Source organism: Schistocerca gregaria, chromosome 9 (genome assembly GCF_023897955.1).
Source record: "Schistocerca gregaria isolate iqSchGreg1 chromosome 9, iqSchGreg1.2, whole genome shotgun sequence".
In the NCBI taxonomy this organism is placed as follows: domain Eukaryota; kingdom Metazoa; phylum Arthropoda; class Insecta; order Orthoptera; family Acrididae; genus Schistocerca; species Schistocerca gregaria.
Genome location: NC_064928.1, coordinates 71,557,561 through 71,573,531, shown reverse-complemented (window position 1 = coordinate 71,573,531; position 15,971 = coordinate 71,557,561). Strand labels below are relative to the sequence as shown.

General features: G+C 44.0%; 1 protein-coding gene across 1 annotated transcript in view; it reads right to left on the bottom strand.

Moving 5' to 3' along the window:
* The window catches only part of LOC126292188 (arylalkylamine N-acetyltransferase 1-like), an 87,208-nt gene extending 72,304 nt beyond the window's left edge, over positions 1-14,904 (bottom strand). The window contains exon 1 of the mRNA XM_049986031.1: positions 14,832-14,904. The gene's annotated coding sequence lies outside the window, so the exon portion shown is untranslated. The remainder of the gene's footprint in view (positions 1-14,831) is intronic.
* Between the last annotated feature and the right edge of the window lie 1,067 nt (positions 14,905-15,971).

Sequence of the window (15,971 nt, the reverse complement as noted above, 5' to 3'; positions counted from 1 at the left end):
GTTACCGCAGCGTTGGTAGACTGGTGTAAATAGCGAAGAAAAATATATTATTCACGACGTTCTGTTTACTAAAGTATTGGAAAAACGCTGCGAACTTACGTCTCTCGCAGAATGCAAGAAATGGAAGCACACCAGAACCAACAGATTAAAGACGTGGTCCAAATACAACAGCAGTGCCAAGTCAATATTGGTAAATTGGGAACTAGGCAAGTGAAATTGGAGGGGGCTGTGGAACATATAGTCACAAGTGAGATCAAACAGCTGCAGGGGGGAGTCCAACAGCTAGAAACTAAAACTGAAGAGATTGCTAGGAAAATAAATAGTGCTACCGTAACAGTAGGAGAGGGCAAGTTCGTTACGTTAGTAAATGCTGATAATAGGTATACCCAGACCAACTTGGGGCAAAAATATAAACCCAAAGGGGTATTGCATCCAATGATATTTACTAAATGGTTACAAGGAGTTTTCTCAGCACACGAGATGTAGATAAAATTCAGTTCGCAATAGACAGAATGGAAGGTGAAGCTTTCACCTGTTGAGTTAGGAAGAAAGAAGAAGTTACCAGCTACAATCAATTTGAGGAAGAGTTTTTAAAGAAATACTCGTCCAAAAGTCACCAATGTGCAATACTTGAAGATTTACTGCATCGCAAGTACCTTAACACATAGAGAGGTACCTTGAGAGAATTTGCTAAGCATGTATGGGATTTGAATGAAACATTGGAGCAGCCATTGAATGACGACATAATGATATTAGCAATTAAAAGGAGGTTAAGTTGTAGGATGCAAGAAAACTTATCTGGAAGCCTGATTGAAGATAAAGATACTTTAATAGAAGTATTGGAGCAATTAGAAACTGTTCATGCACAGGAAGATGACCAAATGCATGGTCAGGATCAAGGTGGAAATAATTACTGTCAAAGTCAGCTTAATGGCCCACCGAATTACAGAGATAGAGGTGGGGGTAATGGACATAGGAACCATGGCAGTGGTCGACAGTTTCACCACAAACATAGGAGAGATGATGATGACAGGAATTGTGAGAGAAGAGATGATAGACAAAGGGATCATGAGGTACGAATTGAAGAAAGTTAGGTGTACGGGGCCAGCAACTCTTTTGCTGGTATACCAAGTGGCGACTGGTACACTCCAGCTAGGTGAGACTTTATTTCTTATTTCAAGTTCCACTCCTCTTCCATCTTTCTCTAGCCTTAGGTTAAGATAGTTAGTGTGTAGTAGTTAGGATTGATAGTGGTCATCCAAGTAATTCAGTCAGGACCCTTGTAGCAGATTTATAGTTGACTTAAAATAAGGATAAGTAGTTACTGTTGATGTAGAGTGTGTGATGTCAGAGAATCAATAAGTAAAAAAATCAGCTTAGTCTCAGTACACAGCAAAATTATTAGTGCCAGAAGTAATAAAATGAGAACCAGATCAGAAAGCTAATGTTTATAAAATGTGTTGGGAAGCTTATTGGTCAAACAAGAGTTTGTGTAATCTTATAGAGTTGATTTGTGAGGCATGAAAAGGTCAAACTGTTGTAAGAAAATTGATGTAATGTATCAGCTTGTAATTAGGATTACATATAAAGAAACAAATACACGAGGAGATAGTTGTTCGAATAAATGATATGAAATATGATGAACGGAGAGGCCAAGGAGCCTGGAGTAGTATTTTTATGTGGTTATTGCAGCGAATATGGAGGGTTGATGTAGGTTGAATATATATATCAGTTGAAGTTGCTATTAAGTTGAGGGAGTAATGTGTAATGAAGTGTATTAAAAATGAGATGTTTGAAGTATATGGAGGATTGATGTAGGTTGAAGATAGATATACATTTATTCGCAGTTGAAGTTACTGTTAAGTTGAGGGAGTTATGTGTAGTGAAATGTATGGAGTATGAGATGTTTGAAGTATGTCATTTAGCACATGAGCAATATCTGTTTGCAAGTTATTTGTAGGTATACAGATTTATTTGAAGTATGCTGAATAAAACAGAAAGTGTTACTCATGAATAATGAGTAATTAATGTATCCAATTAGCTATCAAAGTCAAGTATGGTTGTACTTAAATCAGTCTTTAGAAGCATAATTCTGGCACTGTGTAATGAATAATAAATATGCATATAGCAGATTTCGATTAATGTCAGTATAATAGGAAATATTATATTTTTCATCCGAGCATTGGCGATGGCAGCAAATGTTTGGGAAAAAGAAATGGTCAGTAATTTAAAATTTTCATTGGGTGATCACATTAGTTATGGCGATGCAAGTAGAAATGTAAGACATATTTAGTGGTATAATGGAGCATTTAGTATTATTGAATCTGTAGATGTATGAGGAGTTGTAAAATAATTGCATGAGTCAAGGTATAAATGCTATCTACATCTACATCCATACTCCGCAAGCCACCTGACGGTGTGTGGCGGAGGGTACCCTGAGTACCTCTATCGGTTCTTCCTTCTATTCCAGTCCCTTATTGTTCATGGAAAGGATTGTCGCTATTCTTCTGTGTGGGCTCTAATCTCTCTGATTTTATCCTCATGATCTCTTTGCGAGATATACGTAGGAGGGAGCAAACAAAAGCGCATACTGAGTTACTGAGCGTCTCTCCTGTGGAGTCTTCCACTGGAGTTTATCTATCATCTCCGTAACACTTTCGCGATTACTAAATGATCCTGTAACGAAGCGCGCTGCTCTCCATTGGATCTTCTCTATCTCTTCTATCAACCCTATCTGGTATGGGTCCCACACTGCTGAGCAGTATTTAAGCAGTGGGCGAACAAGCTTACTGTAACCTACTTCCTTTGTTTTCAGATTGCATTTCCTTAGGATTCTTCCAATAAATCTCAGTCTGGCATCTGCTTAACCGACGATCAACTTTATATGATCATTTCATTTTAAATCACTCCTAATGCGTACTCCCAGATAATTTATGGAATTAACTGCTTCCAGTTGCTGACCAGCTATTTTGTAGCTAAATGATAAGGGATCTATCTTTCTGTGTATTCGCAGCACATAACACTTGTCTACATTGAGATTCAATTGCCATTCCGTGCACCATGCATCAATTCGCTGCAGATCCTCCTGCATTTCAGTACAATTTTCCGTTGTTACAACCTCTCCATACACCACAGCATCATCTGCAAAAAGCCTCAGTGAACTTCCGATGTCATCCACCAGGTCATTTATGTATATTGTGAATAGCAACGGTCCTACGACACTCCCCTGCGGCACACCTGAAATCACTCTTACTTCGGAAGATTTCTCTCCATTGAGAATGACATGCTGCGTTCTGTTATCTAGGAAGTCCTCAATCCAATCACGCAATTGGTCTGATAGTCCATATGCTCTTACTTTGTTCATTAAACGACTGTGGGAAACTGTATCTTACGCCTTGCAGAAGTCGAGAAATACAGCATCTACTTGTGGACCCGTGTCTATGGCCTCTGAGTCTCATGGACGAATAGCGCGAGCTGGGTTTCACACGACCGTCTCATTCGAAACCCATGCTGATTCCTACAGATTAGATTTATAGTCTCCAGAAAAGTCATTATACTCGAACATAATACGTGTTCCAAAATTCTACAACTGATCAACGTTGGAGATATAGGTCTATAGTTCCGCACTTCTGTTCAACGTCCCTTCTTGAAAATGGGGATGACCTGTGCCCTTTTCCAATCCTTAGGAACGCTACGCTCTTCTAGAGACCTACAGTACACCGCTGCAAGAAGTTCCTTCGCGTACTCTGTAAAATCGAACTGCTATCCCATCAGGTCCAGCGGCCTTTCTTCTTTTGAGCGATTTTAATTGTTTCTCTATCCCTCTGTCGTCTATTTCGATATCTACCATTTCGTTATCTGTGCGACAATCTAGAGATGGAACTACAGTGCTGTCTTCCTCAGTGAAGCAGCTTTGGAAGAAGACATTTAGTATTTCGTCCTTTAGTCTGTCATCCTCTGTTTCAGTACCATTTTGGTCACAGAGTGTCTGGACATTTTGTTTTGATCTACCTACCGCTTTGACATAAGACCAAAATTTCTTAGGATTTTCTGCCAAGTCAGTACATAGAACTTTACTTTCAAATTCATTGAACACCTCTCGCATAGCCCTCCTCACACTACATTTCGCTTCACGTAATTTTTGTTTGCCTGCAAGCTTTGGCTATGTTTATGTTTGCTGTGAAGTACCCTTTGCTTCCGCAGCAGTTTTCTAACTCGGTTCTTGTACCACAGTGGATCTTTTCCATCTCTTACGATCTTGCTTGGCACATACTCATCTAACGCATATTGTACGATGGTTTTTGTCCACTGATCCTCAACACTATCTGTCCTTGAGACAAAACTTTTGTGTTGAGCCGTCAGGTACTCTGTAATCTGCTTATTGTCACTTTTGCTAAACAGAAAAATCTTCCTATCTTTTTTAATATTTCTATTTACGGCTGAAATCATCGATGCAGTAACCGCTTTATGATCACTGATTCCCTGTCCTGCATTAACTGTTTCAAATAGTTCGGGTCTGTTTGTCACCAGAAGGTCTAATATGTTATCGCCAAGAGTCGGTTCTCTGTTTAACTGCTCAAGGTAGTTTTCAGATAAAGCACTTAAAAAAATTTCACTAGATTCTTTGTCCCTGCCACCCATTATGAACGTTTGAGTCTCCCAGTCTATATCCGGCAAATTAAAATCTCCACCCAGAACTATAACATGGTGGGGAAATCTACTCGAAATATTTTCCAAATTATTCTTCAGGTGCTCAGCCACAACAGCTGCTAAGCCCGGGGGCCTATATAGACATCCAATTACCATGTCTGAGCCTGCTTTAACCGTTACCTTCACCCAAATCATTTCACATTTCGGATCTCCGTCAATTTCCTTCTATACTTTTGCACTTCTTATCGGTATAAACACGCCTCCCCCTCACTGTCCAGCCTGTCTGTGCGGTCTACGTTCCAATCTGAGTTTACGATTTCATTACTGTTTACGTCTGGTTTCAGCCAACTTTCTGTCCCTTGTACTATATGGGCGTTGTGACCGTTTATTAATGAGAGCAGTTCTGGGACCTTTCTGTAGATGCTCCTGCAGTTTACTATTAGAACATTAATATTGTTATTCCCTGTTGCATTTTGCCTACTCCTACCTTGCCACGTCTCAGGAGGCGTCTTGTCGGGCCTAGGGAGGGAATTCTCTAACCTAAAAAACCCCCATGTGCACTCCACACATACTCCGCTACGCTTGTAGCCACTTCTGGCGTGTAGTGCACGCCTGACCTATTCAGTGGGACAATATATTTTGTTTTGATATTCAATTTTGCTAGTGTTAAAGACTCAAATGAATAAGTTGTGAATTTCTTCCTTAACCTTAATGTGTGATGACGAAGTGAGTTATAAGTTAGAGTGATAGAAGTCTGGACAGCAGGAGCCTTGCTGAAAGGACAGCATACCAAAGGGCTAGCTGACATTCAACTAGTTTGTTTTTTTGTCTTTGCTGTAGCAAGTTATAAAAAATATGTAGTTAAAGGACCATACAAACCATTGAAAGTGAAGATTTTTGGTAATTGAATGTAAGATAAGGTTATAAAAATTATTTACCATGCCATATTAATTAAGATAGATTGATGTTGTATAATGGTTCTGTAGGAGCAGTTTGCTACCAGAGCCAATAGGTTATTGTTTGTGATATTATGTAACTTTTCAGTATGTGCACCAGAACTTATGTTCCTCATTTTCATTTATATGCTATGGGATAACCTTTGTGGTATTTGTTAAGTCCCATAGCCCTCAGAGCCATTTTTCTTGCGGTATTTCGGGGTGCACTCAGCCTCATGATGCCAATTGGCCAATTGAGGAGCTACTCCACCGATTAGTAGCGGCTATGGTCGCAGAAAGCCATCGTAAAGACCTGGAAAGTGGTGTGCTGACCACACGCCCTTCCTATCTGCATCCCTTCCTAAGGATGACACAGCATTCGGATGGTCCCGATGGGCCACTTGTGGTATGAAGACAGAGTGCTTTAATCTTTCTAGACCAACCATTTCCAGTTTCTGAATGAAGGCTATTAAGCTTGCCAGACAGTCATGCCCATGAAATATACACTCCTGGAAATGGAAAAAAGAACACATTGACACCGGTGTGTCAGACCCACCATACTTGCTCTGGACACTGCGAGAGGGCTGTACAAGCAATGATCACACGCACGGCACAGCGGACACACCAGGAACCGCGGTGTTGGCCGTCGAATGGCGCTAGCTGCGCAGCATTTGTGCACCGCCGCCGTCAGTGTCAGCCAGTTTGCCGTGACATACAGAGCTCCATCGCAGTCTTTAACACTGGTAGCATGCCGCGACAGCATGGACGTGAACCGTATGTGCAGTTGACGGACTTTGAGCGAGGGTGTATAGTGGGCATGCGGGAGGCCGGGTGGACGTACCGCCGAATTGCTCAACACGTGGGGCGTGAGGTCTCCACAGTACATCGATGTTGTCGCCAGTGGTCGGCGGAAGGTGCACGTGCCCGTCGACCTGGGACCGGACCGCAGCGACGCACGGATGCACGCCAAGCCCGTAGGATACTACGCAGAGCCGTAGGGGACCGCACCGCCACTTCCCATCAAATTAGGGACACTGTTGCTCCTGGGGTATCGGCGACGACCATTCGCAACCGTCTCCATGAAGCTGGGTTACGGTCCCGCACACCGTTAGGCTGTCTTTCACTCACGCCCCAACATCGTGCAGCCCGCCTCCACTGGTGTCGCGACAGGTGTGAATGGAGGGACGAATGGAGATGTGTCGTCTTCAGCGATGAGAGTCGCTTCTGCCTTGGTGCCAATGACGGTCGTATGCGTGTTTGGCTCCGTGTAGGTGAGCGCCACAATCAGGACTGCATACGACCGAGGCACACAGGGCCAACATCCGGCATCATGGTATGGGGAGCGATCTCCTACACTGGCCATACACCTCTGAATAGTGCACGGTACATCCAAACCGTCATCGAACCCACCGTTCTACCATTCCAAGACCGGCAAGGGAACTTGCTGTTCCAACAGGACAATGCACGTCCGCATGTATCCCATGCCACCCAAGGTGCTCTAGAAGGTGTAAGTCAACTACCCTGGCCAGCAAGATCTCCGAATCTGTCCCCCATTGAGCATGTTTGGGACTGGATGAAGCGTCGTCTCACGCGGTCTCCACGTCCAGCACGAACGCTGGTCCAACTGAGGCGCCAGGTGGAAATGGCATGGCAAGCCATTCCACAGGACTACATCCAGCATCTCTACGATCGTCTCCATGGGAGAATAGCAGCCTGCATTGCTGCAAAAGGTGGATATACACTGTACTAGTGCCAACATTGTGCATGCTCTGTTGCCTGTGTCTATGTGCCTGTGGTTCTGTCAGTGTGATCATGTGATGTATCTGACCCCAGGAATGTGTCAATGAAGTTTCCCCTTCCTGGGACAATGAATTCACGGTGTTCTTATTTCAATTTCCAGGAGTGTATGTCTTTGCCGTTCACTGAAAAAAACCTGGTGACTTCCTGGTAACAGGGAGTCACACTCTTGCCTCCACTTATCATGTGCACGAGGCGCCCTCTTCTTATCGTCCCAGCTTCTAACATGAGAATTCTTGTAGTTTTATGACTGCTCCACCATCTGCACAAAAGCTCAGAATACAGCAGTCTCACTTAAATGGCTCTCTCCACTCACCTTCCGCCAACTGGCCACCTTCGCGATGGTCTCCCGCCTGCTTCACATAAAATGCTTTGCAATCCGGTGATCTCCACCTCCAACCCTAAGCGAGAAGAGTGGAAGTGCCACGGGCCGAAGTCCCTCTGCAGGTACAATTCACAGAGTTCGCACAACCAGGTCGCTGGACACAACATTTATGGCCCACAATCCATCTTTCTTCCTGTTCTGCATTGCCTTCATAACGGGCCCTAGGGTACAAGTTCTCTACAGACTACACATGCAGTTTTATGAACATTTTGCCGACAATTTCCCCATGTAAAAACTCGTTAACCACATATACCAAATGTAGCACTAGGGAACAAGCAGAACATGATCTAAAATATGAATATTAATCTGATGAACAGTGTCATTACATTGAGAGAGTGGCGTGCCACATCTGAAGTTCAGTCATTTCACTTCCAGTTTTATGTCTGTATACTCAACACTCACGAGCCAATGATTGTAATTTTTTTGTGATGAATTTGAAAACAAAAATGAAAAAAATAGTACCAAAATGTGAATGTAAGTGTTGCCTAGGATTCAGGTACTGTGCCAAAAGTTATCAGTTTATTTATGTCTATGAATCCTGAACCTGCACATTTGAGACTGAGAGTTATGTATTTTTAAATTAATTACTTGCTAACGCCTATCCAATGAAAGTTGGACACTTTGTGATAATTATTGGCTTGCTGTAGCACTTGAATCACCCCAAAGTAAAAGCGCGCTTCTCAGTAAAATCAAAGAATGGTTAGTCACAGTGAACAGGTATGCAGAACACATTGATCTGCTACCCGTAGATGAAGTATGGGATATGATGCAAAGAATTTCACATGCATCTCCAACCAGCAGATAGCACGAACTGACTGCATGTGTTTCAGGTATGGCAAATTGCTCAAGGTGACATTTGGAGTATTGAGATTTTTCAGTTTCTCCCAGCGTATTTCTTGCTCGAACAGTCCACGGGTGTACTGCCAGTCCAAAGTTTGCAAGGGGCACAATATTTCGGCGATCAGAGAAGTCGCCATCGTCAGTTCGTCAGCGCACCTGACGATGGTGACATGTCTGATCGCTGAAATATTGTGCCCACTGGACACTTTGGGCCGGCAGTACACCCGTGGACTGTTCGAGCAATTTGTAGTGTTGTTTGCTTTCTTGCCACAATGTAAACATAAGTGTATTTGAGCCTGTGGGGGCACAAATCATAGTGATGATGGGTATCAGGAATGGAATAAAATTTTAAAAACTGAGTACCCATTATGTGATTAGCATCTCCTCCAATAATGATAAATATCCGACTGGTGCTTCATCCTAACACACTCTCCACTTTGTTGAGTGTCCGAATATAAACCATTTTTTAATTTCTCCTTGTTTGGATGATGTTGATTCTGCAACTGCTGTTCATTCAATGAAAAGCCGCTCCAGTTGCTTAATTAGAACTTTATCAAGTCCACACACGACCAGTTTCAGGCTTTGTATTCTGCTGGTACGTACGTTCACAGCGTTTATCCATAAGTGTAATAAACACAACATATACACGTAACAGACAGTTTGGTCGTGAATAATACACTATGTAAATAAAAGGATCCTGACACCCCCAAAAACACACCTTTTTCATATTAGGTGCGTTGTGCTGTCACCTACTGCCAGGTACTCCATATCACTGACCTCAGTAGCCATTAGACATCGTGACAGAGCAGAATAGGGCGCTCCGCGGAACTCATGGACTTCGAGCATGGTCCAGTGATTGTGTGTCACTTGCGTCATACGTCTGTAGGCGAGATTTCCACACTCCTAAAAATCCCTAGGTCCACTGTTTCCAATGTGGTAGTCAAGGGGAAACGTGAAGAGACACTTACCGCACAAAAGCGTACAGGACGACCTCGTCTGTTGAATGACAGGGACTGCAGACAGTTGAAGAGGGTTGTAATGTGTAATAGGCAGACATCTATCCAGACTATCACACAGGAATTCCAAACTGCTTCAATATCCACTGTAAGTACTATGACAGTAAGGCGGGAGGTCAGAAAACTTGGATTTCATGGTTGAGCAGTAAGCCACACATCACGCTGGTAAATGCCAAACGACACCTTGCTTGGTGTAAGGGTGTAAGGAGCGTAAACATTGGCTGATTTAACAGTGTGTGGAGTGATGAATCACGATGCGCAATCCGATTGCAGGGTGTGAGTATGTCGAATGCACGTTGAGCGTCATTTGCCAGCGTGTGTAGTTCAACAGTAAAATTCAGAGGCGGTGGTCTTATGGCGTGCTCATGTTTCTCACGGAGGGGGTTGCACCCATAGTTGATTTGTATGGTAATATCACAGCACACGCCTACATTGGTGTTTTAAGTACCTTCTTGCTTCCCACTATTGAAGAGCAATTGGGGGTGGCGACTGCATCTTTCAACCCGATCGAGCACCTGTTCATAATGCACGGCCTGTGGTGGAGTTGTTACACGACAATAACATCCCTGTAATGGACTGGTCTGGACAGAGCCCTGACCTGAATCCTATAGATCACATTTGGGATTTTCTCGAACGCCGACTTCGTGCCAGGCCTCACCGACATCGATACCTCTCCTCAGTGCAGCACTCCACGAAGAATGGGCTGTTATTCCCCAAGAAACCTTCCAACACCTGTCTGAATGTATGCATGCGAGAGTGGAAGCTGTCATCAAAGCTAAGGGTGGGCCAACACCATATTGAATTCCAGTATTATCGATTGAGGGCGCCATGTACTTGTAAAGCATTTTCAGCCAGGTGTTCGAATACTTTTGATCACATTGTGTATATTTTTCTTTACTATTTACAGCAAATGACAACTCTGTTGTAACTTTTTGATTGTGAGATGGCAGAAATCCCGTGGTTTTTGAAGTGAAGAATAGGGGATCCATGTTCAGAGCGCATTTTCATCCGGAAAGGAAGTTCCTTTAAGGCTGTTCAATAGAAAGAAGAAAAGGTGAAAATCTGAGTGTGCAAAGTCGTATGAATAAGGTGAGTGCGGAATGAATTCCCAACCAAACTTTTACACAATGTTTTTTGTCAGTCTAGAAGTAGCATCATTTGCATTCTTTGATTGCAAGACGTCTCAGTTGTTGGCAATAAATGTCATTGGTGATGGTTGTCTCTCGTGGAAGCAGTGCATAGTACACCACACCGCCGCTTTTCCACCAGATGCATAACAGTGTCTTTAGTGGATGAGCGCAGCTCGTTGGAAAAGATGTTACTGCTCAACTATTCCTTCCTTTTTCTTATGTTAGACTATAGACACCCTTTTTCTTCACCAATAATGATAAAGGGTAGGAAATTTTGGAAATTTGTGGTAGGTTCCATGGAACCTAACTGCTGAGGTCATCGGTCCCTATGCTTACACACTACTTAATCTAACTTAAGCTAAGTTAAGATAAGGACAACACACACATCCATGGTCGAGGGAGGACTCGACCTTTGAGAGGGGGATCCGTGCGAACCGTGGCAAGGCGCCTAAGACCACGCGGCTATCCCTCGCAAGGGAGGAGACAATTGAAGACGAGCTAGGAGAGATGCACATACGGCCATTCACTGACTTTTCTGATGGATACAGTACCCATTCACCAGATTGTTTAACCTTCCCCACTGTGTGTAAATGTCGCACAATATTAGAATGGTCATAGTTAATCACATTTGCCAGTTCTGCAGTACACCAACGTGAATCATTGTCGATTAATGCGTTTAAACGATCTTCGTCAAAACACAAGGTCTTTCCTAACGCCCTCCTCTGTGGCCGAGCAGTTCTAGGTGCTTCAGTCTGGAACCACGCTGCTGCTACGGTCGCAGGTTCGAATCCTGCCTTGGTCATGGATGTGTGTGATGTCCTTAGGTTAATTAGTTTTACGTAGTTCTAAGTCTTGCGGACTGACGACGTCAGAGACATATGATGACGTCAGAGACATATGAACCATTTGTGAACTTTCCTAACCTGGAGAGTCACTTCTGTCTAAACGATCCTCCAAACGACAAAACCATTTTCCTGCCATGCTCTGTCCAGTGGCTTGATTCCCATACATGACGCGAATATTTCTGGCTGCCTCCGCTGCTGTCATCCCTCTACTGAATGCGGAAACCGTACCGCCAGATCAGTGAGTTTGGAAGAGGGCGCAGTATTGGCATGGGAGAATGTGATTCCATCTGGGAATTCGGCAGTGCAACAGGCGTGTGCTGAATCGTTCATAGAAGGCTGTAGAACACGACGAGATGGGTCAGGTCGCACCATCCAGACCACTCCCCAGGGAAGATCCGCACCTCATCCGAAAAGCATTGCGGGACAATCTGCTTCCTCATCGACTCTGACGCTAGAGTAGAACAGTGTAACACATCTGACATTGTCCGTCGCCGTGTATTACAGCATGGGTTACGTGAGCTTCGTCCACTTCTCCACCTATCTTTGACGAATGTGCAGAAACATGCTAGACGGAACAACGTCACTAGGCCAGGAATAGCATCAGATAGTGTTTTCGGACGAATCCAAGTTCTATTTGTTTGAAGCCGATGGCTGCATTTTGGCTCGCTGCAGACAGAGGCAGCTGCATCACAGTGACTGCATTTGCACAAGACGTACAGCACCAACTCAAGGTGTTATGGTGCGAGTTCTATTGGGTACAACCGCAAATCACAGGTGGTGCATGTTGAGTATGATCCATGTGAGTGACATCCTGGGACCCATAGCTGTACCCGTTCTGCACGACACCCCAAAAGCCATTTTTCAGTAAGACAATGTACGACCACATGTTATGCACGAACGTTTTGTCCTAGCCCCCACCCCCAGATCACCAGACTTATCGCCAATCGAAAATGGATGGGATAAGGATGGGATATGGTGGAACGACAGGTGTAGCTCTGTGACCCAATGCCAGCCACCACACATGGACTTTGGAACCAGGTGAATGCAGCATGGATGGCTATACCATACGATGCCATTGGCGCCCCACACGCGTCGATGCCGTCACACATAGAGCAAGTTATCAGGGCCCATGGCGGACCCTGTCCTTACTAGGCAATAGGATTATTGCGGAACCGAGGTGACTGAAATGTTAATCATGTCTTTAGAAAGTACTGACGTACATGTCCTGCGAATATGAACTTTCTATCTCTAGTCGTTCAAGGGGTTCGTTTCTTTCTGAACATAAGAGTGTGCTCCACAATCCTACGGCAAATCGAGATTGGTGTTACTAGTGTAACTTCCGAGTACTTATGTACGAACCCTTCCTCGAGCGAGAAGTGTGGAGCTACAAGTATTGCATCAGTATACTCTGAAAGGAATCTAATTTGTATACAGTCCGGACCGGAAAATTTGCCTTTATTAAGTGATTTAGGCTGCTTTGTTACACCAAGGATAACTACGTTTAAATTACTCATCTTTGGAGTAATTCTCGATTCGAATTCTGAAATATTTACTTCGTCTTCTTTGGTGACGAAATTTTGTGAAACTGTATTTAATAAATTCTCGTTATGGCACTGTCATTAGTAACATTATCATCGCTGTCGAGCTGTGATCCCTCAGAGTGGTTAGTGGGGCACGTCATCCATAAACAGCCCTTTTCAATCTATCTAGTCATGTTCGATAGGGTTCATGTCTGGAGAACATGCTGGCCCCTGTAGTCGAACGATTCGTTATCCTGAAGGAAGTCATTCACAAGATGTGCATTATTGGGGCGCGAATTGTCGTCCATGAAGACGAGTGCCTAGCCAATATGCTGCCGATATGGTTGAACTGTCGATCAGAGGGTGGCATTCACGTATCGTACAGTCGCTATGGCGCCTTCTGTAACCACCAACGGCATACGTCGGCCTTACATAATGCCACCCCTAAACATAAGGGAATCTCCACCTTGTTGCACTCACTGGACAGTGTGTCTAAGGGCATCAGCCTTCAAACACGCCCATGATCGCTGTCTGGTTGAAGGCATATGCGACACTCATCGGTATAGAGAACGTGGTGCCAATCCTGAGCGGTCCATTCGGCATGTTGCTGGGCCCATCTGTACCGCTGTGCATGGTGTCGTGGTTGCAAAGACGGATCTCGCCATGGGCGACAGGAGTGAAGTTGCGATTCATGCAGCCTATTGCGCACAGTTTGAGTTGTAACACCTCGTCATGGTTGAACTACAGAAAACACGAGCCGTGTACCTCCTTCCTGGAACTGATCAGCTGTCGGACGCCTCCGTCTAATAGGTGATGCTCAAGCACGGTTGTTTACATCTTTGGGCGGGTTTAGTGACATCTCTGAACCGTCAAAGAGACTGTGTCTGTGATAGATATCCACAGTCAACATCTTCAGGAGTTTAGGGAACTGGGGTGATTCAAAACTTTTTTTTATGTTAGTATTTGAAATGTGACTCAAGTTTTCTTCGAACTATCCAGCAACTGTATCGTCCGAGTCGTGGGGTAGGTAAAAGAAACCAATTATTAATTTACTCCCATTGTCAAGTATAACTCGTATTGATATTTCAATTTCGCTACATGACAGACTACTTTTGACAGCAACGAACACACTGCCACCAAGTGTATTTTTAATCTATCCTTACTGAACACCATTAGGTCCTCTGTAAAGATCTCGGCTGAGCTTACCTATGGCTTTAGCCGACTTCCAGTATTTTCCTTAAGCGCTCGGAGCCCTGGCTCTTTCCCATTACAGCTACGAAATTTATTACTGTAATACCTGTGGTTCCTGTGTCTACCCTTGCCTTGGTTGACCTGCACCCTTTGGGACTGGAACCCTTTCCACTTTTCCCCCTGACACGCTCCAACGCAAAAAAACCGCCCAGTTCTCTCCACACAACCTCAGCTACCCATGTAGCTACTTCCTGTGTCTAGTTGGCACCTGACTATAAGGCGAGACCCGATACTTCTCGTACTTAAAAACAAACGATAATCTTCAGTAAATGTCTGTAGTCACAAGAAAATTTGATCTATGTACAGTTGCTGTAGTTTTAGGAAACCATCAAGATGAAAATCGTGATGTCTTATTTTTGTTATTACTATAATTTATCACACTGGTACGTTCTCTTTTGGACAAACCACATTAAAAACTATATAAACGATATTATTGATATCGTATACAACAGTGCACGTTACCGTCCGCTTGGGGCGCCACTACCGCAGTGTGTGAGAGAAATGAGCAGAGCAGTTCAGCTGTCGCAACAGTGTGTGCTAGACTGTGTTTCAGCTGCTTAGACCCTCGTTAGTTGACAAGTGAATGACGCAACCACAGATAAACCAACGTGCGCCTTACACAGACTACGAATATTTATGGAGTGGGCGTGCAGATATGCAGAGTAGACTGTTTATCGGCTACGTATAATCACTCCAAATGCCACCTGACTACCTGTATATTGCGGCGTAAGTTTTGCCCGTAAGCCGACTTTCAACGTCTTTACGTCGCTATAGATCAGGTCCAAAAATACTGTGAATTTCACACACTCATTTCATGGGTATCTTAGAAATTTGCATTCGATATCTGGAGTGAACATGGCTTAAACATTCGAAGAGATGAATGCAAGGGAATTTCGCTTGTTTACGAAAAATGTTACAGCTTCGATGTCAATAACTTTTTTTGACGTGGGAGAATAAGGGAGAACCACCATTGCTTCTTAGGTTTTGACTCCATTTTGTCATTTTCTGAGTCCTGTTTTTATAAATTACTAACAGATAAACCCGGCGATGTTAAATTTTTTTTCTTTTTTTTTTATACACACCTGGAAATTGAAATAAGAACACCGTGAATTCATTGTCCCAGGAAGGGGAAACTTTATTGACACATTCCTGGGGTCAGATACATCACATGATCACACTGACAGAACCACAGGCACATAGACACAGGCAACAGAGCATGCACAATGTCGGCACTAGTACAGTGTATATCCACCTTTCGCAGCAATGCAGGCTGCTATTCTCCCATGGAGACGATCGTAGAGATGCTGGATGTGGTCCTGTGGAACGGCTTGCCATGCCATTTCCACCTAGCGCCTCAGTTGGACCAGCGTTCGTGCTGGACGTGCAGACCGCGTGAGACGACGCTTCTTCCAGTCCCAAACATGCTCAATGGGGGACAGATCCGGAGATCTTGCTGGCCAGGGTAGTTGACTTACACCTTCTAGAGCACGTTGGGTGGCACGGGATACATGCGGACGTGCATTGTCCTGTTGGAACAGCAAGTTCCCTTGCCGGTCTAGGAATGGTAGAACGATGGGTTCGATGACGGTTTGGATGTACCGT